Source organism: Podarcis gaigeae (assembly GCF_964106915.1).
Source record: "Podarcis gaigeae genome assembly, chromosome: 4".
Classification (NCBI taxonomy): domain Eukaryota; kingdom Metazoa; phylum Chordata; class Lepidosauria; order Squamata; family Lacertidae; genus Podarcis; species Podarcis gaigeae.
In genome coordinates, this window is record NC_139677.1 from 2,712,005 (window position 1) to 2,738,662 (window position 26,658).

The window sequence follows — 26,658 nt, forward strand, 5'->3', positions numbered from 1 at the left end:
CATTTAGATAAATTCTGAGGTGTCTGAGTTGGTTTCACTCTTTCAATACGTCTTCTGCAGATAAACAGCTGAAGAATGTGAGTGCCAGGTATTTTGCCTCATTGCTAGCCCAAAACATGAATGACTTCATGGGGGATGCATCTGCTACAAATATACTTTTGCATTTCTATTTTAACCTGCATAGGCTGAGGCTAAGAGATTGTGGTTTGCTTAAGGTCACCTTTTGAGCCTATGGCAGAGGCATGATTTGAAACAGGACTTCCCAATTCATAGCTCAAGCTCTTAACCACTAAACTATATCAGATATATCAGATTACATCAGCCCCAATCTCAAGGTACATTCGTGCAGTTCCTAGAGCTGCCCAGGCACTGTGCTGGCTAGATAATCTGGAGCCTGTCAATCAGATGTTCAGCAGGAACAGGAAGGATTAAAAGATCCACTTTATGGTTATCCTGAGGAGCTCACTGGTGGCATTTAGAGAACCTAACTAGGCCTGGGTGAACTCAGCTAGTAGGAGACTCACACATTTAACATACATTTCTATACATGATCCTACATCAATCCAGTCATATGGAAGCAGATGTCTGCCACCGCATTTGCAGAACCCTTAACATGATCAGGACAATTAGATAATAATTGGTGGCTTTCAGCAAAATATAAAAACATAATAAAATGTCAATCATTAAAAACGTCCCAGTACAGAACTGCTTTCAGGTGTCTTCTAAATGTCTTATACAGTGGTACCTCTGGATGCGAACGGGATCCATTCCAGAGCCCCGTTCGCATCCAGAGCAGAACGTAACCCACGTCTGCGGGTCACGATTCGCCGCTTCTGCGTATGTGCGTGTTGTCATTTTGAGCGTCTGTGCATGCGCGAGCGACGAAATCCGGAAGTAATGTGTTCCATTACTTCTGGGTCGCCACGGAGCACAACCCAAAAATGCTCAACCTGAAGCGACTTCAACCCAAGGTATGACTGTAGTTGTTTATTTCCTTGACATCTGATGGGAGGGCGTTCCACAGGGCGGGCGCCACTTCTGAGAAGGCCCTCTGCCTGGTTCCCTGTAACCTCACTCCTTGTAGGGAGGGAACCACCAGAAGACCCTCAGAGGAGGACCTCAGTGCCCGGACGGAATGACTGGAGAGGAGACTCTCCAGGTATACTGGGCCAAGGCCATTTAGTACTCAGAAACATACTGGGAGCCAGTGAATATCCTTTAGGACTGGTGGCCTGGCGGCCACTCCCTGTCAGCGGTCTAGCTGCCACATTCTGGATCAGTTCCGAGTCACCTTCAAACATCTAAGTCTCAAAGCTTTTATCAAAATAAAATAAAATATTTGCCCTTTGGTTGGCTGGTTTATTCTGTGCCTCAAAAATGGGAATCTCAAAAGGAAACTGGAAGCAGAAGCAAACACACACACCAAAAAACCACACCAATGGGCTTGTTGTTGTTGTTTAGTCGTTTAGTCATTTCCGACTCTTTGTGACCCCATGGACCAGAGCACGCCAGGCACTTCTGTGTTCCAATGTGCTTAGGACCCTATAAATCCTGATATGGGAAAATTCAGAGAATAGTAACTCGAAATTCAGAAGGTTGAGTCATTGTTCTCTCAATTTCTCTGAAGAAGGACCAGTAGGGTTATCAATAAACCACTTTCATGTCTAAAGGTAAAGGTAAAGGTACCCCTGCCCGTACGGGCCAGTCTTGACAGACTCTGGGGTTGTGCGCCCATCTCACTTAAGAGGCCAGGGGCCAGCGCTGTCCGGAGACACTTCCGGGTCACGTGGCCAGTGTGACATCGCTGCTCTGGCGAGCCAGAGCCGCACACGGAAACGCCGTTTACCTTCCCGCTGGTAAGCGGTCCCTATTTATCTACTTGCACCCGGAGGTGCTTTCAAACTGCTAGGTTGGCAGGCGCTGGGACCGAGCAGCAGGAGCGCACCCTGCCGCAGGGATTCGAACCGCCGACCTTTCGATCGGCAAGTCCTAGGTGCTGAGGCTTTAACCCACAGCGCCACCTGCGTCCCCGTTCTTTCATGTCTACTCAATGTTTATTTAGGGTTGTTTTGCTTTGGTTTCTAGCCTATTCATGTGACCCAATACCTTTCTCTGAAAATTTAGCTTTTGGTTATTATCTAATATTGAGACCCCAAACTCTTTGACAATAATGGAAAATCCACCTTTCTAGGTAAATCTGAGACTTTTTTTTGAATGTCAACACTGAAGGGCTCCTTGAATCTTCATTCCTGCAACATTCCTTTCATTGTAACTCTCTTTTCAAAACACAAACCCTCTTAACACCACAAAGTGTCTGCTTCCCCCTCCAGTGCCTGCATTGGAGTCTGATTTGTTTACTCTGGCTTTTAAAGTGACATTAGCTAATTGTTAAGCTCAGCAGGATATATTTCATTTGAACTTTAATGTCACTGTAAAACACAGTATTCCTTCACAGAGTCTGAAATTGTTGTTATAAGTTGGCCACCTGTTCAAAGCACTCAATCCCTATGTACAGAAATCAATCATACTGCACTTGATACCCCATTTGAAGCTAATGGTGATTAATTGGTTGCTTAGCTTTAGGTTGATATCAATTTGTTATTATGCTATTGGAGAGTAAAGGCAGAGAACCAACTGGATTTTGTTAGAGTAATTGCCAAATCCAGCAGAGCCTGGTCCATGGAGGGAAATGGAGCCCTGCCCCACCAAGACTGGTGTGCCCTCCACCAGACCCGCATCTTCCTACTTCCCTTTGGACCATCAGCCTAGGGGTGACACTGCCTGCCAGCACCAAGCTCCTTACTGTCTGGGTTGGACGAGTCAGCCGAAAGGAGGATGGGGGCAAAACTAGAGTTAGGGCTCATCCAGACTTCCTTTTGAGCCAGGCTTTCCCAGCACAGGTCCAGGTTTCAAAGCTCCATGTCCAGGTTGTTTTTTTTTTTGTTTTGGTGGGTTTTTTTGGTCAATCCAGGGAAAACCTGATTGCTGTTTGCTCTGATTCAGCAGGAGAGCAATGGGACAGCAACAGCAGCAGCAGCAGCAACAACAAAAGTCCGGATAAGTTTACTCTGCCTGGTCATTGGTTCTGTCTCCACCTACTGTTGGGTCTTCTGTCCTACCAGTCCCACTGGGGAACAGCCACCACTTGTTCAATCTCTGTATCCTTCTCTCACCCAGCCCCCCCACACATTGTTTAGTGTTGTAATTAGGACTGGATGGAAACTCTTTGCTGCTTTTCATTTTTAACTTCTCAGAAATTGCCTAATCTTGCAGCCTATTTTCAGTTGTCCTCTAAAAATGCTCATTTAGATCTGGACAATGCACTGGAGCACATCATTACATGATATATATTCCTATCGTAGTATGTCAGAGTCTTCTTTGATTTACTGCATTGCCTCAATGACTTTAAGTATATCCTGTTCTGGCAAAGCAGAGAGCCCATGAGATGGTGAACAGGGAAAGGAAGAAACTCAGCTGCGGCAAGGATCCAATAGTCAGGGTTGGATCAGACAAATCAAGACCTGGGACTGCTCCCAGTGCAAAATCCTAGGAGGAATGGATGTGACTTCAACATGAGTTCTAGTTCAGCTAAGCACCTAAATTGTAAAGCAAGTTCAACCAATGTCTTGGCAAGAATCTTAAAGGAAGCTGAGTTGTGGCTGAGAGCCTTGCTGGTCTGCACAGGAGAGATGGGAAAGGTCCCCTCAGTCTGCTTAGCTCCTCTGAGAAGAAGGGGGGAGTAGGAAGTCCCCTCCCATCTCCAGCAGTTTCAGAAGGAAAAGGAGACAGGGTTGCTTCACAGCTGTGTAAAGAAATGTCTAGCTACGAGACAGTGGAGGAAGGGGGGGGGGGATAGAGAGCCGCCAGCAGAGACCTCTCTGGAGAGTCTGGAAGATCCTCCTTCACCAAGGGCTTGTAGAACAAAGGATGCAAAGGAGTATGACTCCTGGGACTTCCCGTAGATTTTCAGGATGTTGTTGGGGATGGAAGAGAAGGGGCTCAGAGTAGCCAACGTCTCCTATGCGTGGAGACATGGATCTTTTGTCTTGCAACCAGATGACTGAATAAAAAGCCATAAAATATGAACTGTTTGTTCTTCTTGCTTCTGAGGCTACTTGGGGAGGAGAAGATACTCCACGCCTGACACTCACATTGCATTTCTACTGAGGACTACGAAGGGGTCTTGGGCAGCTGGATACACGGATGGAGCATTGGGTTCTGATTCCTCAGTCTTAACCCACTGTCTCAGAGACATAGTCAAGAAATGAATTGGGCACTCCAAGGAAGTGCAACACTGTGAGGTCTCACAATGTGCTCTTAGGTTCTACACGCTGCACTCAAACCCCCTGCTAGTGTGTATTTTACAAAATCAGATTGTAAGAAATTAGTAGGACATATCTTCAGGCGACAACATTGTCCCAACTCCAATGTTTTGGCCAATTAAATTATGTCAAGACATGACTGAGGTAGTGGGCTCTGAGCTCAGTTATGGAACCACAGTTGAGAACTTGAACTGGAAGATAGAAACCCTGGAACCTCAAGTACAAATGATACTATTCTGTCAACCTGGCAAAGGCAGAATGCAAGGTTATTTCTATCAAAGCAAGCCTTGTATAATCTAGCAACTTCATCCTGCCTGACAACCATAGGGGCTGGTGATTCTGCTCATCTCTAGTCCTTTCTCTGCCTGAAGGTGGTTCTGAAATGTGGCCAAAGACAGTCTTAAGTGATTCATTTGATCATGAGGATTCCTGTTTGAGACCCTGACAGCTTGAAGAAGAAGAAGAAGAGTTTGGATTTGATATCCCGCCTTTCACTCCCTTTAAGGAGTCTCAAAGCGGCTAAAATTCTCCTTTCCCTTCCTCCCCCACAACAAACACTCTGTGAGGTGAGTGGGGCTGAGAGACTTCAGAGAAGTGTGACTGGCCCAAGGTCACCCAGCAGCTGCAGGTGGAGGAGCGGAGACGCGAACCCGGTTCACCAGATTACGAGACTACCGCTCTTAACCACTACACCACACTGGCTCTCAATAAGCTTGGTCTCTTATCTTATCAGAATGTTCTGATCTGATAGGCTGGCACATATAAGCTAACAGTTACTACCTTAGTTTGCTCTCTGCTATTCTCAGAGAGTGTATGGGTTGTTAGCAGCGGTAGTACCTCTGGTGGAGGACATGTCACGGTCCTTCTGGAGTTTGTCTACCGTTGGTCTCCACCCTGCAGTTTGCTCTCACCTGTGGCCCCTAGAAGAAGTCAGCATGTGACAGTGGCTTTGATGAGCCAGCTAAAGCAGGAGAGGGTAGCCAGTGAGTCTTAAACCCTTGGTAAGTTTGGAACTTCCCCTAAACCTCCACTGCCCTGCGGGATATCTTTGGGAGAAGAAAAGGCTAAGGAGTAAATCCTGTACAAATCTGGAGTCCCTAAAATGGTTGGATGGCACCTTATACTTCTCCTTCTGGTAACTCCCGCAGCCAAGCTGGTGCCCAATGTCTTGCTCTGCTTTCCTTTGGACCACATCAGGGAGGCCCAAGACCTCCAGACACACTGCCCAGGCTTGCGCCCCAGCGAGGTCACTTCAGCGCTGCTAACACAAGGATTTGACTTCATCCCTGGAGGTGCACTCCATTGTCTCTCAAGACGGACAAATGCCAACATTATTATAATTATTTCTCATAGTTCCAGACCATTCTTGGGCTTCTTGACCAAAAAGTCTTCATTGCTACATTTGATCATTACTGAGTCATTAGATAAATGTGCTTATTTAATGCTGTTTCAGATTAAAAACAAGTGCCTAGCAGTAAATGGTTATCTTTGTTAATTCTCTTTGTATTTACTTAGAAGTTACAAGTTAAAACTTCATTTATTGATTGATCAGGGAGAGGCAAGTATTGTTTAATTTCATTTTTTACATTATATATCTTAGATCCTATTGTGAGACCAGGCAGCGACAGCCCCAGCCCCCAGGGATCGTAAGGAAGGAATAAGGACTCTGAAAATTAAAATTAAAATTAGGCCTCAACTCTATTAAACTTCCAAATGTAGGAAAACCTTGGCTTAGGCCTTGGGTGTGTGTCCCTCCCAGCCCCCCAGCCTGGGGGAACTGGGGCTCACCAGGGTAAATGGGATATGCGGGTGCTCTGCAAGACGTAAGTGTAGCAGGTGGCCAAATATCCTATATCTCTGAACGCAGGGTGGTTCACTGATGACCTTTCAGTGACACCCATATATATAACCCCTTTAAGAGGGGGACCCTGGAATAGCCGCCGCGGGGGGGTTAGGCACAATGCCCCCCCCCCATATAGGGAAGAAAAGACTAAAGGATTCTACTCAAGGCCATAACCACAAAAGTTGTGACAAATTGCTATGGGGAAGACAAAACCTGCTAATGCAAGAAAATTTATTCCGTCCTTCAACAGCAGCGCCCGCTAAACAGGAAGGAAAAGTTAACCTGCAAACAAGAAACATTAAACAAAGGGAGGGTGAATCTTCAGAGCCAACTGCCTGGCTGTTGTCGGCTCCACCTCCTATTTATAAATGGGGCTGGCCCCACCTCCAGCAAGAAATTTGATTACTGAGGCTGGGCATGAACCTCCAAAAATTAACACTGAGAGGCAAGCCAGCCCCTGTTTGCCAGTAAGCTCCCTGGGAACTGTAGCACCACGCACGATCCCGCAAAAGGCACCCACAATGTAAAGTGTGAGTGCTCATTGCCACACAGTCCCTGTAGAGGCCAGTATGCTCATCAAAGTAAATACCCCTCAAAAATCCACAAAGCACAAGAGACTTGTTTCTGCTCAGGTGTTGTTGTTTTTTTTGTTTTTTTATTTTGCAATGGCTTGACCTCCCACATGGCACATGCCACCTTAAATATGCCTACATTTAATTGGATGCCAGGATTGTGCACATGCCCTCCCTTCTGTTCTGCGCTTCTTTTGTGAGAGCGTGTTCTCCTTCATGGAGAGCACGTGTTGCGGTGGGGTCTAGCAAGACACCCCCTTAGTTGCTGGGCGGGACCGTTTGGATGGCCATGACTGTGATTGGGCCAAGTTGGAATGTTGGGGAGATTTTGATGTTACCATTTAGAGGGTTGGCCTGAAGGTTATATATTCTTGGCATGCAGCTTGGTGCAGTCTCTTTTGCTGCATGCATCGGATCGCCTGCCCACCCTCCCTAATTTAGGGCTGTTGTGTTTGACATTGCTATGCCTCTCATGGGGTTGGTCTGCTTTTGGGGCAGGGGCCTGGTAGGAATTTTGTCCATTTGACAGATTGGCTGGTGGCATTTGCTTCTTGCCTACTGCGTAGCAAATCATCACAACTTGTAAGGTTGTGGGTAGGCATTGGTTAAAATTTGGTTAGTGGAGGGGTAAGGGTTGGCTGTGCCTGCCCCTCCAATGCTGCTGCTGCAAGAGAATTCCATTAAAGGAATCCAGAGGTTTGCCATGCTTTTGTCCGAATCCCTGGCAAGGGGCTAGGGCCACGCAAGCCCCTGGGAGCATGCAGGGAGAGGTGACGGTATGGTGCCCAGCTCCATTCTCTCCCCAATATTGTTTTCCCTCACTGGCTTTCGCTGGAATCCAGAAGTCAGTTCTGTCCCGGGGCGGGGACAGATAGTCGTAACCAATACTTAAGCAACAACTCACATTTATGCATTTTAATAAAGTTGTGGCCAAAATTATGCCAAAAACCCTAAAGAAAAATTCTGTGTGAATTGTGAATTATTTAGGGGGTGGCTTGGGGACCTCAACATGCAACAAGAGCCGTAGTGCCTGATGTAGCTGCCTTATTTTCCATTAATTGGAGGGAAGGAAGCACGCCTGCACCCTCCTCTTAGATATGTCACCCCCAGAGCATCTGTTATTTTCTGTTATGTTGCACCCCATGGCAGCTCTTTTGGGACCAAAGGACTTTCTCAAAAGTGGAAACGTGCCCGCTGTCCCCCAAAGGTTGATGACTTCATGCCTTGGCTTATCCCAGAAGCAGAGGAAAGTAGCTTGGCATGCACAGAGCTACTTGGAGTATTGAATGCACAGCGCTAACTGCACCAATAAAATTACATTTGGATAACAAGAATAGGCTCACATCATCTATGAACACAGGGGAAAGCATTTTCAGAGATTGTTTTCTTTTATACAATACAATGCCTAAGACTGCCGTTTGAAGAATGAGACTGGCACAGAGGAGTTTCTTAATCCTTTCCCTTGCATTATTTTTCCTTGGCAAATTACACGCACAATATGCCCCCACGATGAAGAAAACATGAATAACCACATTTCCCCCCTCAACATGGATAAAATTAACTTGAGGGAAATTCTTCGGTGGGAAAATACTATAATGGAAATGTTTTAAGATGTCTCCCCACCCACACAAGTATTTCACTTTAAAATGCAGCCTTAGCAGCACAGTGGAATTCATTTTAAAAAATGAAATAGAATAACAGAGTTACATGTAAAGACTTATTCTGACTTCCTTTTGTGCTGCGTTTCTAGGCACAGGTATGGGCTTTAATTATTAGTAATAGAATTTACTATTTATTAAATTTGTATACCACCCTTCATACAAAGATCAGAGTTCACAACATAAAAATGCAAAATGAGGACATAAAATACATAAAAACCCCAAAACACTCCCCACAAACACATTTGAAAGAATATAGAATGTTAATCAGACAAAGGCATAGTAGTTCTAGAGAAAGGTTTTCACCTGGTGCCTAAAGGTATCTAATAAACACACCAGGCGACCCTCCCTGGAGAAGAAGAAGAGTTTGGATTTGATATCCCGCCTTTCACTCCCTTTAAGGAGTCTCAAAGCGGTTAACATTCTCCTTTCCCTTCCTCCCCTACAACAAACACTCTGTGAGGTGAGTGGGGCTGAGAGACTTCAGAGAAGTGTGACTGGCCCAAGGTCACCCAGCAGCTGCAGGTGGAGGAGCGGAGACGCGAACCCGGTTCACCACATTACGAATCTACCGCTCTTAACCACTACACCACACTGGCTCTCCACAAGTGGGGAGCCACTGCAGAAAAGTGCAATCAAGTTTTCCTTGGATGCCTGTTTGCTCTAATTCAGCAGTAAAACACAGATTTTCCTGGGGGGAGTGCCAGGACATAAAAACAAAACAAAACACTTGGACATAGAGCTTTAAAGCACAGACCTGTGCCTGAAAAGGACAGCACAAAAACAATTCTGGATGACCCCTTAGTCAAATTAAGAAATGATGCTTAATCTGATCAGGAGTTCAGAAGCCCTTCATGACTGCAGTTGTCTTACTTAGCAATGAATAATGACATCTGGCATATACCAAAATAAAATGCACCAGAGAATTTCACAAGTGTCAGCTTCTGTGTTGGAAATCATGACTTTTGAAAAAGGACACCTCACAGAGTAAGCTCACTTTTTCAGGATTTTACTGGTTCTTGCAGCATTATTATGCATCAACTCACTCTTAATATGCAGGAAAAAAGTTTGCTTTGAAACTGTCTGTGAACTTTCCATGATAAAGGCGCCATTCTTTGGGAGCAATGACCACACGATTAAGATCTAGAAAGCTACTAAAGGAAAACTATGATCAACATAAAGTTATAAAATTGGGATATATTATATCCTTGTAAAATGAAGAATAATGAAAAAGTCTGATGGCAGTGGTCACTTATGGTTGGATGACTGCAAAAGGGGGGGGACCCCATCCCTTTATCTCCTATGTACCTTTCAAGATATGACAAGATTTGATCTGGGCTATGTACTAGAGTGGAGTATGCAACACTTCCTTGATTAGAAATGCATCATTTGTGCCTGGAACATATTCAAGGACAAAAGAGATGGCCAAACGTACTTTCCCTTTGTCTTGAGCAGCTGTTCAACATTATGTTGTGTCAGACCTGCCATTTTCATATATAGTTTCTCTCTTTTGTCATGTGCAAGCTGATTTTATCAATTTGGGTGCCAGTCCTTGCTGGAGAGATGCATGAGAAGCCTGACAGTGGACAGAACATGAATCTAATGAATATTTGAGATTTTTGTTTTCAGGAGCAAAAATACATCTCTTCACAGCTACAGAGAAGCGCCTCGGATACAGCTACAGGTTCCCAAACACTTCCAGAATTCCCACAGTAGGAGTGGGAGGTGGTAAAGGGACATCTAGTTCTGCAAGCTTCAAGTTCTACTAGCTTTCTCTGCTAGTGTATTTTACATGGCAGAGGCAAGCACATTGGCAATGCAGGATTGGTATCACCTGGTTTGTATTATATGGTTTTGTTAACTAAGTGGAGTAACTGAAAGAATATACTTAATGACCACCCAGAATGTAATATATGGGTTTGTTGGGGGTATTTTTTGCAATCCTTATAGTTTCAGGTGGTATCATTTTGATTGTGAATGTTGTGTTTTGTACACCATTTTCACAACTTGGGACAGAATAGAATATAAATCAAAATAAGTGAACAATATATGTGTAGAGGTTGCTGCATACTGAGTCAGACCACTGGACCATTTCAGCCCATGCTGTGCTTATCTCTCTATCTGGGCATGGGTCTCCAAGAACCCAGGCTCAGTTCTCACAATTTAAGGGACACCACCCTACATCTCACCCCAACCCTATCCTCCCGGCAAAGTCTTGAATGGTCTTTCCATCTCAGCCACCTGAGATCTGTTTAACTGGATGGCTGGGATTGAGCCTGGGACCTTTCAGGTGTAGAGCACAGCTGATCCATTGGCTAAGCAACGGGTCCTCCCATCTTTTATATTCACATACAAATAATGCAAATATGTGCATGAAACTAGTGAAGAATCCTGCCTTCTGTAAGCTAACTACACTTTGGGCTTTGCTTGATTCATCTGTGTGCTCATTTACATGAATTCTCATCCAGATATTTCTTATGAGCCCTGAAATACTGCTTTAATTAATGTCTCTTTCCAGTAAACATTATGGATACTCCTGATTTAGTAGTCATCCCCCACCCCCATAGGCACTTATCCCCGGAGTATGTGTTTTGTTTGGCACTGCTCATAAACAGCAGCACTGCTGTCAAGTTATCAAGATCAGAGGCAGCGTCAGGGAACTTACCAAAGGGAGAGAAATTAACAAAGCTGAAGTGAAATTAACATGCTCTTTGACAGGCTAACAAGCTCATTACGATATCTCAGTAATAACTGACACATAGTAAAGCACCAAAGCTCCCGAAAGCAGCTAAGTAACCTGTGGAGAGAAACAAACACTCACAGATCACAGCAGGAAAGCTAGTTCCTGGCTGAGCCACTAAGGCCAGGCTCTTCCAGCCTAATGCTTCCTGGCTCCAAGCCCATGGGAAGCTGTTGCAGTGATGTCATCACTTTCTACAGATGTTCTCATTCTTGGACAACTCCGCTTGTCAGATATCCCTTGTTTTGCCACGTGGTCCATCCCATTTCCACACTAGTGTGTGATCAATTGATTTTAAATCTGCTCAGATTCCTCTAAACATGCCTTGTCTGAAATGAATCACATCACAAAGTATGCATTTTTAAATGTACTTCAATACCTTTTTTTTAAAAAAAAGTCCACATGTGCACCTGGCCGTTGGTCCTATAGAAAGAGCTATCAGTGCAGATTTATTTATTTTTAGGTGAAAGTGCACTGCTCTCAGGCCCTCCGTGGCCAGCCTCTCCAGCTGCAACGTGTCACACACATCACAAGGGGCTTTAAGAGATCAGGAGGATCAGCCAGGAAAGAAGACGATTGAGTGCTAGAGAAAAGTTTGATGGGAAACACACACACCCCACCCTATAGCCACCTCACAGCCATAAAATAAGCTCAACCCTATACCCACATAATTTAAAAAAGAAATTTAGGATTTGCCTTGCAAACAAGGCAAAAGAATGGAAACTTCCTTTGCATGAGAAGACTTTTTTTTTGGGGGGGGATTGTAGGACAACTGTGAGACCAGCTATAAGTGTATCTTCATATGGAATTTTATGAGTCTCCTGATAATGCCAACCTAGACATGTTTTGCATGTTGATGCACTTCACAGCCTTACTACAGTGATGCTGTCTGCTGATTTCAGGTTGTGGATTTGCTGATCGGTTGCCAAATTTATTTTCCAATCTGTTCAGGCTTTTGTAGTGTAAATCTGAGGTGTCAATTTAGCTTTGGTCGCTCTGATCCCGTGGAGTAAGGGCTGCATGATTGACTGCAGGTTTGGCTTTTCTGTTCAGCTCTGGAAAGGATTTAGCATTGTTTTTGAGAGAATTATGGCTATTTCTATTTCTAATCTGGGGATGAGCCTTCTGTGTGTGCCCTTAAAGACTAGCCTGGTGACCGATACTCCAGGCTGACTTGGCAGACGACCAGAAACGTTCAGAGTCAGATCATCCCTTTGCAAAGCCATAAGCTTATTTTTGAAGAGTGTTTTTAGACATACATAGCTGCAGCTTTTGGATTTGCTAAGGGAATTCTTCAGCTCAGGCTCAAATCTATGTGTGTGTTTTCTAAAAAATAGTAAAAATTAATAATGCTGGCATAACATGCACAAGTGGTAATGTTAGGCATAGCTGTAAGTTATGTGCATCCTTACAAGAGACTTAGGATGTGATAGAATAAAAGATTATATAGCATATTGTATCAATAAAAGGGGACTAGGGGCATTAGCCTATCCTACTTGCAAAGATTCCCCAGTCAGTGTATGTATGTAATTAAAAAGGATGTCTCAAACTGCATGGCATTTTTCTCATTCTCTGCTCAGAATAACATTTAAATTGGCCAGTGCTTCTATCCAGGAGAATACTTTCTCTCTGGTAAATGCATTGCTGCTATTGCTGGAGCTGTCAATATATTGGGGTGGGACCTGGCCTGCTTTTGTGCCTTTTGACAGACCTTTCCCACAAAGATCTCACTGAAATGGCAGCACTCATATGGGAGAAGGAAAAGTTTCTCAAAAGCAAGGGGACTGGTTGGCAAGGGGTTTACATGGTCAGCACCCACTCTGCATGAAATCTACTTATAATTTAATATCGAAATATCCCCCCCCACCCCAAAATCAAACCTTTCTTGAGATACAAAAAATAGAAACTGGTGGCTGAAAAGAAACCACACAAAGTAATTCTCTTGCTCACCTGCTCCTTTAACAAGGGATGGAGCTAACCCTTTTCAGCCCAAGGGCCACATAAACACTCTAGGTCAGCCTTTCCCAACCTTGGGTCCCCAGCTACTGTTGGACTACAACCCCTCTCATCCTTAGCTAGCCAAACCAGCGGTCAGGGTTGATGGAAGTGGTTGTCCAACAACATCTGGGGATCCAAGGGTGGGAAAGGCTGCTCTAGGTTAACCCTCCATGGTGTCCCATTTTATGTAACCTGGTTTTGCTTTATTAAATATATTGCTTGCAGGGAACATGAGTGGAGATCTCTGAACAAACAGTCTTTAATGGAAAGATGCACAGAGCTAAACTCTCTTTGAAATGACTTGAACATCTGAGAAACCAAAACAAAATGCTACAAAAGTAAAGAAGAATGTAAATGACATATATTCATTACTATGATACTTTGCTTTATGTGTTGCTTTCTTTTGTAAATATGTTGATTTATTCACACACACACACACACACACACACACACACACACACACCCTCCAGGGGCTCAATGTCAAAGTAGGTGTGGTGAACTTAAATGTGTGAGGTTTTCTTTAAAGGACAGGTGGGGCTTGGGGGAACCACAAAAACCCTTTTTGGCATCACAGAGGAGTGCCTAGGGGAGCAGAAAGTAACATATTATTATTATTCTTAAAATTATTTAAATTTGATTTTTAAAATGTGGGGCTTTAGGGTTGCACAAGAAACAAGATATACCATCATCTTTTTATGTGAACCACCCTGAGACCTCCAGCTATAGGGTGGTATATAAATTCAAGAAATAATAATAAATAATAATAACTTTTGCTTCTTTTTAAAAATACATGACAGATTTTGGAAGGTCTTGGAGGCCATATGCAGATGATATGTTAGCCCCCCCCCCCCCCCCGCGGTTGAACAGTTGCGTGTCGAGGTCCCCAGGTCCACCCCAATAACTCACACATCACACAGAATTTTTGTTTAAGGTTTTTGGCATAATTTTGGCCACAACTTTATTAAAATACAAATTTGTGAGTGGTTGCTTAGGCATTGGTTGCGACTATCTGCCCCCACCATGGGGGACAGACTGACATTCCGCACGATGCGAAAGTCAGAATGGGGGTTACGCGGAGCAGGGAACCTGCCCTCACCCCAAATGCAACCAGGCATTGGTTGCGACTATCTGCCCCCACCATGGGGGACAGACTGACATTCCGCACGATGCGAAAGTCAGAATGGGGGAATACACTTGGGGGTTACGCGGAGCAGGGAACCGGCCCTCACCCCAAATGCAACCAGGAGCTCATTGCTATGGCCCGAGCCCCCTTGACAGAGTGGACAAGCAATAGTTAGCCCCCAATTCCTTTAACGGAATCCCTTGCAGCAGCAGCATTAGAGGGGCAGGCACAGCCAATCCATGCCCCTCAACCAACCAAACCATAAACCAATGCCTAACCGCCACCGAGCACTCAAGCTTGCCGCCAACCACTCACAGCTGCAACCCCACCTTCAAACCCAACACAACAGAATTTAACCTTGTGTCATTTCCCAACGGGGAAAGATGCACACCATCGTCCCTGAAAAGGACGGCCTCCTTGAAGGTGATATTGGGGTGCGCAATCACGGAACCACCATGAGCAATGACTGTTTTCATTGCCACCTTATTAACGCGCTTTCTGGCTCCTTCAGTGGCAGCTGGACAGCGACTGCCACGCCAGGTGCGCCTCTGCAGCAACTGGGACCAAAAAACTTTCACACCCAGTAAAAACTCTGCCAATTCAGCCAGGTCCTTTTGAACTGTAAAACGTAAAGAACAACAGTCCGTGGCAGGCAGATCATTTCCTCCTAACTGCAGCACGATAGCTGTAGGGGGCCCCTCCAACCTCACATGCTTCCGAACAAGGGGAAGCAATTGGGCCCACAGCATTCCAGGCCTGGACAGCCAAGACACTTGCGCGTGTTGAGGAAGGCCAAGACTGAGTCCAAGTCTAGACTCCCTTGCTCTGATACCGGCCCAGTAGACAATGCTGTGGCCCACAATGCGAACAGCAGCCACACCTAAGAGAAGACAAGCAAAATTAAGTATGGGTGATCAATGATGTCTATGCACATATCCACAAAATGCATTGGACTTCCAAAGGCCCATGTTCTTAATTCTTTCTACAGACAGTCCCCAATGAGCTGCTGTAGTGGCAGCACCATTGCGGAAAGAATGAGGGGCGTAACCTGCTGCTTTCAAACCACAAGCTGCAATCGCTTTCCGCATCACCTTAGCAAATTGATGCCTAGCCAATGGGGCGCCATCCTCATGAATAAGGAATGGACCCTCCCCCGTGGCCTGAGATCCAAATACCTGGAGGTATCCTCCACCGGGCAAGGACTCTTATTCCCAGTGGCAGGCAGCCTAAGAGTGGCACCCCTGCCTAACTGGTCTGTCTTCGAATTCCGGATAAACAGGACCACCTCCGAAGGGGATAAAGTTACGTCCTGCAAAAGCAGTCCCCTTGACTCTCTGCCACAGGTGAATTCCAATACCACCTCACCTACCCTCAGGGCGCCAAAAAGGCTAAAGAAAAGGCGGCTGAAAAAAGTCGTGCTACATATTTGAACCAGCAAATGCTCCTCAACTTTAAGCGCATGCTGGTCAGCAAATCAAAAGTTATAGGCTTCCTTACCACAGGGGATAGAGTGCCCAGCCTACCCCAGCCTTGCGCACCACAAATTTGGCGCAAGGGTCTTTATTAAAAAAGGCTTTGCAGAAAAAGGAAATGGCCGTCGGTTGGATCCTGAGCGTCCTGGCCACTTGGCCCAATTGGAAGAGGTGGGCCATCCTATGGAGTTGGAGCCTATTCCAACCGTCCAAGGCCCTGTGCACGACAAACTTTTTTCAAGGTCTCTGAAAATTAAGCTTCACTATAACAGACATTGCAGCGGACTGAATTCTGATAGTTTTTTCAGCACATCCAATCTGTAGCAGGTGGGCCAAATCCTGCAGGATGTGCTCAGCGTATGGGGGCAAGTTCCTCTGAAGGCCAAGGGCTGTCAACTAAAACCCTAAGAAATCAGTCCAGGCCTTCTCATAAGAGCTAAAAAGCAGAAGGGGAATGGAAGCTGCTACTCCCTGTAATTACTAATTGTTGACAAAGTGCAACAGGTGGTCCGGAAAAGTCCGGCAATAGCTGAGTGTCTGGAGCCCAGGATCTGAAGCACTCCATCTGAAAATGGGATAGAGTGTCAGCAATATCATTAGACGATCCCGTAAACAGGTGAGCAGCAAGCACAATATTAAACCTTAAGCAGTACAGCTCAAAAGCATGAGCGGAGGGGCGGAGACTCTGCTGGAGCATGTGGACTGTTCTGCCAAGATGCTCACCACTGCCTGGTTATCCGACCAAAAGCAGATCTGACGGTCACTGAACTCCTGGTCCAGATGTGAACTGCTACTACAATGGGGAAAACTCAAGCAAAGTTAGGTCACATGGTAGCCTCACCACACTAGGCTTGAGGCCATGGCTTTGCACACCAGCAGCACCTGAAATAAAAACCAAAGGCCAAAGATCCAGCAGCGTCAGCATGAACCTGAAAATCGCTGTGCAGGTTCAAGGTATCCTGCCATGTAAGCGTACACGAAGGTAAGGGGACCTCGGGCCGCAGACAGCCTGGCCAAGTGGGAACGGAAGGGGCAGCCTGGGACAATCAATCTGCATGCAAGATTAATTAAATGACCCAGGAAGATCGGATCTGATGAAGCATCACTTGCTTCAGAAGAAGTATTACAAAATAACTTCCTTCCAGGCAGACAGCTTCTCCATAGGCAAGCGGTATGTTAGAGCAACAATATCCCTCTGGATCCCCAAATAATGATTGGCTTGCCCTGCCAGGCTCAAGGCCAGTGTACATGATGAAGAAGGGACCCCAGGCCATGAGACAACCTGGCCAAGCAGGAACGGAAGGGGCAGCCTGGAGCAACCACCCTGCGTGCAAAATTTAACTGACCTAGCAAATGATAGGATTTGACAAAGCAACACTTGCTTCAGAAGAAGTATAACAAGAAGAATTTCCTTGAAGGCAAACAGCTTCACCACAGGCAAGCAGATGTTTGAGCAACGGTATCCAGCTAACCCCCAAATACGTTACTGCCTATGAAACACCCAGCTCCTCAGAGGAATAAAGGGTGTATAGCAAGCCTACAGAGGCTGGTGTCATGTGAACCAGCCAGTAAAATAATACAAAAAAATGGTACCCCCAGTTAAATGAGTATAGACTCACACTGTTCAATCCAGCAAGGCGCTAAAGGACTCGAGCGCTGCACAGTCTATTGCGCAACCCATCGGCATCGCCTTATCAATATAAGGAGCCCCATCCCAATTAAAGCCCAACCACTTAAAATCATGGGTGAACCAGCAGCAGCCTAACAGTCAATTCAGTATAGCATATTGCCAACAAGGCACCTCTTCCAATTTTGTGGTAAGCTCAACCGCCTGCTCCAAAGACGCGAAACAATTCCTTAAGGATAGCGTCATTCACTGAGGTGCCTTTGGGATGCGATAAATAAGGATCAGATGGAATTATATGGGGCTTTCTTAGGGGTCCCACCATACGTTCCAATGCTTTCTAACCTTCTTTCTGGCTACCTTAGGTGGCTCTCTAACTGACTTTTGATTTGCTGTATTCCGAGCCACTGGCTAAAAAAACCAGAGGAATCCTAAACCTTGAGAAAACCCTTCCCACAAGCACAAAGTCGCTGACCCATCTAGATACCTTTTAGCCAGGCTTTCAAGGGAGATAATTTTATGGGAATATGGGCCTGAGATAAGGAGCTATTGCTTGCCAGCTCCCAGCCCCAGCTTGGGCAGGGGGCGCCTTGTGCTGCCACCATGATGTGTAAAATTGACAGGGCTGACGCTATCCAGAAACCCTTAAACAATAAAGCTGTCACCGGGCCAGCTTTCTGCACACCAGTTTCAGGTTCTACTGCTCAGGGAATTTCCATTTGAAATGTGGAGCTGCGCAAGTGGTCCACATGTCCCCATCCCTGCGATCCCAGCAAGCTGTGGGGATGATGGCAGCCCTGCGTCTAACATTCCCATCATAGTGAATTGCTACTTATAGAATCATAGAGTTGGAAGGGACACCAACAATCTTCTAGTCTACTCCCTAATAATAATAATAATAATAATAATAATAATAATAATAATATAAATAAATAAATAAATAAATATACCCCGCCCATCTAGCTGGGCTTCCCCTGGGTGGCTTCCAACAAAATATTAAAATACAGTAATGCATCAGACATTAAAAGCCTCCCTAAATAAGGCTGCCTTCCGATGTCTTCTAAATGTCTGGTAGTTGACCTCTGGTGGGAGGGCTCTCCACAGGACAGGTGCCACCACCGAGAAGGCCCTCTGCCCGGCCCCCTGCAACCCGGCTTTTGTCCAGGTAGAACGATGGGGGAGCATGCAGCTGTCCCATACAGGGACCAATCCTGCAACCTAGGCATTACTGGCACCCCGTGCTGACCCGCTGAGCTAACCAGGATGATCCTTAAAGACCTGGGACAGCCTCACCCTGACCCCATAGAGGTCCAAGGTGACGTCTTAATCGTCATCAGAGCCCAGGAATGAAGTACCTGTGAGGAAGTGTAAGCATCATCCCTGCTCCTTTTTGCGCTCCTCCTGGACTGCCGCCTCCGAAGAGCTTCCTTCTGGAAGAAGGCCCCTGGGGCATCAGCAAGTCATCCTCTGCAGGAGAGACAAGCTCTGGAGGCATCTGCAAAGGCCCTGCCATAGTCTGCAAAAAACTAAGCAATGTGAGGAACCGGTGAAACCAATGCTTTGTGCACCACATGGGGACGCTATTCAGGCCGGAAATTGCTGCCAGAGGCTATCGAATTTTTGAGCAAAGCCCTAGGATCACCTGCTAGGCCAGATATAAATGTTTCCAATGAGGTAACAGGCTTGAGGCAGTCCAGGTACCCCTGCTTGCCCTTTTAGAGGGAAGCACCCCCTCAAGAAACCCAAATTTATTCTGATTTGTTTTGTTATAACAATAGCTAAGTGAAGAATATGAACCCTGTCTCCCAGGACCCAGTCCTAAACTCTAACCACTAAGCCACAATGGCTCGTCTCTAAAATATTTTCTTTACAATTAAATTACACAGGCTGCAATGTCAGCCTAAAATAATGCAATGGAAACAAGTGCTGCAGTGCCCCAGCAAAGTAGGCCTCAAAAATGGCACTCCCGCCAAAAAGAAGCAGGGAAGGTGGCGATCACAAGGGGGGCTGCTCCCAGGCCCCAATTAGGCCACGCCTGCCTCCCTGCAGCCCTGGCAGACACCAGGCAAGGCCTGCCAGGCTAAGAAGGCCCAAACCGGCCCTTGAAGGACTAGGGCGGGGGGAGCTCACAGCAAGGCCTCCCAAGGGCCAGGCAAGGCCAGAGGCACCAGGCGCCACCGAAAAAGGCCTAACAAAGGCTGCCCAAGGCCAGGCCGAGGCTTCAACCTTAAGGTAAGCTGGGGGGGGGAAGGGGGGGATTAAAAGACCAAAGGGGAAAGCAGAGTAAAAGAAAATATTACACAGGAAAAAGAAAATTTAATAGGACTAAAATATAAATTAAATAGAAGCTAATGCAATTAAAGCAGGCCAGAGACACAAGGTAATTTGTAGAAAAATACAACCGTCTCCCTTCGCTGTGATCAATCCGCTGCAGGGGCGAAAAGAGGAAGCCCTAGCCTCGTGCAAGGAGTTTTAGCATTTCTGGCTGACAATCAATAAATGGCAACATTAATTTCCTCCCAACAACAAGGGAAGCCCCAATCGCATCAGGGGCCAACGATCAGGTAGCCCGCCCCCAACTTTGGAGTGTCCTGGTGGCCCCCACCGCAACACGGGCTCTCCATGAAGGAGAACACGCTTTGTGTGAGAAACCGAAATTTGACAAGCAAAATTTCCCTGCTATGGCTGGGGGGGGGGGGGCACAGAGCGCTCAGGCTAAACTGCTCCCCACCCCTGCCCATTCAGCAGCTTTATTCCATGCATTTGGGGCCCATGAGAAATAACTATGTGCGTATTTATAGGAAGGCCTGTCGTTCCAAACAAGAGGGCACCCTGGGGCAATCTGGATCTGCCCTTGCATGGAAAAGCTCTGCAAGTGTTTCTTCAAAGGACATTCTCAGGTACCCAAAATATGGGTGGGGCTGCCTGATGATGTGATGGTGCTACAGTTCTTCAAAGGTAAAAGAGGAAATACATCACCCAAAAGAGAGAGGACAGAACAGCAGTTTTACTTCATAAAAGGACCACATGCCCATAAAAAGTCAGGAGTACCACAGTGTAGAAAAAACCAAAAACAACAACCACCAGTCACTGCAACATCATGGGGGTTTCCTTAGTTTTTGAAAAGCTTTAAAGGAAAGTTTGGCCATGACTGCCCTTGGCAGGTCACCATAAAGTTCAAAGAAACAGCAACCAAGAAAATGGGAGCTTCCTTTTTCAAACATGCAAACTGTAGTTGTAAATTTGCCTAATTAGTGAGCAGTAGCAAAGTGCCCAACAGCATCTCACATTAATTGCAAGCATTTAATGTGAATCTTTTTTATTTTATTTTTCAACAACAGCCATGAAAGTGGATGGGAGGAAGCAAGATCAGGACTGTGGCAGGGCAAGTTCAGTAAATAAATAAATAAATAAATGAAACCCTCTTTCCCCAAGCACTGTCACCTCAATGAAAATGGGGGGGGGGGGTGCTATTAACCCTTTGAGGGAAGCTTGCTCTCTCCCACCCACCCCAACTACTCTGTAAAGAATATCAGGTGCATACTGTGCTTAATGGTTTCCCACAGGTATCCTACAGTTTCAGTCAGACAGGCATTTGGCATCTCATCTGAAATGATCCCTTGAAGATTTGCTTGCCTGGACTTCCAGATTTTGCAGGAAGTAATCCAGCACTGTCATCTTTATGATGGATCAAGTCCTCCATTTTAGCTTGGTAGCCTAAGTAACTGCAGGCTACACTAACCCAACCCACACCATGAAATGGACTGAAAATGACATTCTGGGCACAGCTACTAAGGAGTCATATTTTTGTACTATTGTGGTTTAATACCAAGGGGGGTAAATAAACTAATAAAATATACACTTCTTCAATCTTTATTTCTTTTTGAGAAATGCATCAGAACATTTTGAAAATTTGAAAGTTGATTCTCACATTAGTTGGAGAGGTGGAGATCAGGTGGAGATCAATTCACAAAAGTTGTTTTCCTTCAGTATGTTTCATATCAGTGGGTTGTTTTTCCCCAGATGGGAGATTTTCAGAAAAATTGTATGGAGGAAAAGCTTATACTCTTCTCTCCCAGGACCACTGACAGTTGTAATTTGTCAGAAATTAAAGAATTCAGAGATATGAACAAGAATCTCCGTGGTCTAAGCTGATGTGACTGCAAGGCTCATTCACTCTGTGAGTCTCGCTGTACTATATGGAATTCTGTGTGCCTTTTTTCCTGTGTCTTTTTTTAAAGAAACAGGTGAGGCAGTTTGCCACAAATGATTCTTCATGAGGGGAGATGATTGGAGGAGAACTCAAACTGGACACCTGCCCAGGCTGATTAACTACCGCTACACCCATAGAAGCGTAGTTTGTATCTGGCCAAGAATAAAGGAAAAGATAACAAAACGTGCAAAACTGTGCTCCTATCACTGTTGGTTCCATGTGCCCTACACAATTGCTTGCTATGGGGGGCGGAATTGATCTCATATATTAAAACTTCTCAATCACACAGAAGCAGTTGTAATATTGTCCAGGTGACTGGACAATAAGTAGAAGGGTTTTCCTTAAAATTATTATTAATGTAATTTTTGTGGTTGGCATATGAAAAATGTAGACATTAGCAAATATATTTATTTTCACACCATGGCTCGGTTGCAATCAGCCACTTCTATTTCCTCCATGTGTGTGTGCATCCAATTTACAAATGCACACTTATAATTGATGATACATAGTTTTCAGGGCATGCAGATGGCTCACAAAGTAAGATACCCATTAAATGCTTATTTGACACGAAAGAAAGAAAGAAAGAAAGAAAGAAAGAAAGAAAGAAAGAAAGATGTGACCTTTTTAGCTTTACCATCAACAAAAATAGAGGGAAACAGATTACAGACTAATTGATGAATTGTGGAGAAGCTTAAGAAGTAATTAAAAGCAATGCTATTGCAACAGAAATAGAAAGAAAATCTTCCATAATTGTAAATGTTAATATATGGTGTTTCCCACCCACCCCTTCTGTAATGTGAGATTAGTTCCCTGAAGTGGTGTGAAGCCCCACCCAGAAAATACAGTGCCTCCTCATCTGTCAGGGCGGATGTCAGGACCAGATCACACAGTGAAGCTGACTCTCTTTGTTCAATGATACAAAACAGCTCAGGAGGCCAGGCCCAGTGAGCACAGCAAGTCTTCCTGGTGAAATTGCCCCAATGAGGCAAGTTGCAAGGATTGAAGGCCCTTGCCTCCTCACAGTTCCTGAAGTCTCCTCCTCCCCCACTTCCTTCCCAAACAATCAGAGGCTCCTTTGTCTTGCCCCCCCCCCCTGCTCTACTCCCTTCACACCTCTTTGGGTTTTGGGAGACCAGGGGAGGGGGGAGGGGAGTTGCCCATCACAGGAGGGGGAGTCAGCCTGGCTTCTTCACCTGCCTGACTCATCTCTGTCTCTTCCCCTCCTCCTCTCCAACCTCCACTTCTCATTCTGGACTGCTCTCTGCCACAGCCTCTTCCTGCTCACTAAACCCTGTTACTTCCTTTTCCCAATCTTCTCCCTCTGAACATGCATCATTGTCCTACCACCAGTCCCATGGCTCCGAGTCTTCTTCCCTGGGACTTCCCTGGCCGGTGCCTCCCATCCCTTCTCAGCATCCAAGTCAGTCCATGACAACACTCTTCTTTGTTAGAGAAATGCCATAAACTATAATTGTCACACAACAGCTAAATACTTCATCTGAAGCAAAGAAACTGTCATAAGCTGCATTGTTGTGAATACATCCTTTTCCCCACTGATGTTTTCCCCCAAGGCCTTAGTGTTAAATGCAAATCAGATGCATTTACTACCAAGCTCGCTGTTTCTGTATCTCCCAAGCCCAAGCTGGGAGCAGCAATGAATGTTTGAAGCTGGAGGGAAATTGAAGGCAGGAGGAAGTGCTTGCTTCAGTACTCAATTTATTGATAAACTGATAAAAATAATCAAGATGCACATTAAAAACAGCAACCTGTCTTCACCAGTGCTGCTAAGTTCTTTAAAAAATACATGGGGGGGGGCAGCTACTCAAATGAGGGATGTAAGGACAGGGGAAAAACAGGGGTTGTAGCCAGAGTAGGCTAGCTGAAATGAGTGTAGCAACATTAGTCATGTTTATTAATTTGAGTGGATGTACTCTGAGTAGGACTAGCATTGGCTACAGCACAAGGAAAGGTGTTTGGGTTTCTTGTGTGTGGTGAAGAGAAAGTCTTTCGAATTCAGTTCTTATCATAAGTCTCCTCTGAGCTCAGAGACAAACTTTTTGTAAGATTAAGCTGTGTGGCAAATTATTTTTGAGACTGCAGTGAGGGAAATACACAGCAAGGGTACTTTTCTTCCTATGTTTTAGGACTTTGTTGTGGTATTGGAAGTAGGTTCTCGGCTAAGTTCTGATGAACTATTGGCATAAGTAAAGTCAGGAGGAGGAACAAGTTGCCTATAATAATGTTACTGCACTCCTGTTTCTGAGTAGCAAGAAATTCTAGGGCTTCCAGGGCTTACCCAAGGTTCAGTTTTCTTGGAATAAAGGTCAGTGGAAACTGTGGTGTCCTTAGGATAGATGGTTTTGCACATATATGCAACCTGATAGAAGGGCTTGCAGCATTAATACGCCAACAGAACTTGCCTCCATGTTAGGTTTCCATGGAGCTGGCCATGGAGCTGTGTCTCCAGGGGCGTACGAAGTGGGGAGCAGAGGGGGTGGTCCGCCCTGGGTGCCACTCGGGGGGTGACAGGATGGCCCCTGCCTCCCCCCAGCTGTATAGAGGTCAAGGGCATGCACAGTCCGTATGCGTGCTGCTCGCATGGCATCTATACGGGCTGCCGCTCTCGCATGCCATCCATATGGGCGTCTGTACGGTTGCCTCTCACATGGCAACCATATGGGCTGACGCACGTGCGCACTCCATACAGGATGCTGCACAGGCACAGTCCATATGGGCTGCCCCGCCCTGGGTGCCAGAGAGGGTTCCTCCGCCACTGTGTATCTCCAACTTCCAGCCCCAGACCCAAATCACACACAAAACTGTTGCTTCTTGTACTTCTTGTACTTCTACCTTACCAGATGATGTCACTTCCAACTAGGTGAAGAGGTGGAGAGTTACCCAATTTGTCTCTAAGACAGCAGGACAATCTATTTGGACATGTAAATGGCAGTACTTAACTGGCCAACTCAGGCCATTATCTTACAAACAAACTGATCTGACTGATTTAACAACTTATACCAAGATTCTAGACCTCACTGGATACAGAATCATAGGCCTGGAAGGGATCCATTAGTAGGTGGCTGTCTTATGTTGCTGACAATGAGATCTAAGTGTGCAGGGAAGAGAGTCCTATTGTTCAATAGCAAGGGGAAATCACTCGGCATATGCACAGAGGCATTCTACTATTGACTGTTAATTATGTTTAAGAATTCTGTGCCATGGAATCACTTTCGGATCCTGGCCTAGACTTGACCTCAGCAGCTCTCTATTGCAGAATTGATTCAAAGCCCTCAGAACAGGATAGTGTGTGATATGTAATAGACTGACTCTGGTTTGTGTTTGTGTGCCTTGCCTCACTGCTTTTGTTACCTAGGGTCAATTGCTTGCATGCACTTTCTACCTGTGATGCATATGTGTGCAGATTGTGTGAGCTGCACAAGAGTCTATGAGACACAGAGCTCTCGGTCTCTGGCTTTCTACCCACTTGCTCATACAGTACATAGGACTGTCCCTGTTTTCACCTGTGAGATGTTAGCATACCTTCCTGAGTCCAACTTCTAGTGTCTCTGTTTCTTTCTCCTTGAAAATTAAGTGAATTCTCTTATTTAACACAAGAAACTAGTTCCTACTCATGTATTTGACAGAAGAAGAAAAAGCCTGAGGGGATTGGAGAGTTTCTCCTGATTGTATGAAATTCAATTTTAGAACAAGTATTTCTTGAAAATGTACTGCATACATTAAAAAAAATGTGGGTGTTTTGACACATTTAAATCAGTGCAAATATATTATGGTCATCAGATGATGTGGCAATTTGCAATTAAATGTACAATGCAATGTTTGTATGGAATAAAACACAAAATGATTAATTGACAAGCTCTAATTTATCATTGAACCACTGCAGATACTTTTGTGCACGTTTTAATGAAATCACTGCATTCCACATAGTTAAAGTCTGTGTTTCTCAAAGTTCAGCCCCCATCATCCCTGACCACTGGTCCTGCTAGCTAGGGATGGTGGGAGTTGTCGTCCAACAATATCTGGGGGCTTACAGAAAGGCTGCTCCAGCATAGTAATAACTCACTATTCTATGGCTACCAGCTGATTCCATAGCTGCTCTTTTGCGATGTATAGGGAATCAACACAGCCACCTCCTCCTTATGGGAAGAGCCATAGAGACTGCCAGGATGAGATCCTGCATGTCACACTTTACCACTACACTGCTGACAAGGTCCTGTTGGTGTGCAGATGGTAATACCTGCAGCTATACTGCAGAATGCCGCCCCAAGGGGGACATACCATCACCAGCACAAAAAACTAAAACATGCACTAGTTGGCCAGTTCAAGGTTCTTGTATTAAATTACAAGCTTGGGTACAGGATACCTCAGGCACCACATGATCCCTTATATCCCTGCTCATTCACTGAGGTCTTCAGGGAGTCACTGCTATGGGTCCCCCATGACTCAGGTGCACTGCACATGCATTCAGCATTGTGGGACCAATTTCATGCAACTCTCTTCCAACTGAGGTCCAATTGGTCCTTCCCTACTGAACATCTGGAACTTACTGAAGACTTTTCAAACATTCCAGAAGGCTTTTAAATTGAATTCTAATTTAATAGTTTTATTCCATTATTAGTCTCATAGTATTGGGCCTCCAGTACAATGCTTAAATATGACTGTGATTAAGTGGCATACAAATTGTTTATATATATATAAACAATATATATATATTGCTACCTGGTTTGTCCCCAAACTAGTGCCTTTCTCTTCCCTTTTAACTTAAATATTAAGAGGCAAAGGGTTGCACTGCTGCCACACTCCTTCTCCTCTGCCTCCCTCTGCTTCATTTAAAATTGTTTTTATTCAGTTACTTAAATGCTTTTCCAAAGTGCTTAATATTTAAAGTTCTCTAAGCAGTTTACAAAAATGCAAGATAGAAACAATAAAACAGTATCATAAAAGCAGAGCTACAACGTGAACACTAGTAAAACCATATTGTAAAAACAGATAAAAACAGGAATTCAGTAATAACATGGTCCATTCCTACAGGTCAGGGAAAGCCAGTGGGAAAGGACATCTGAAGTACTGGATGG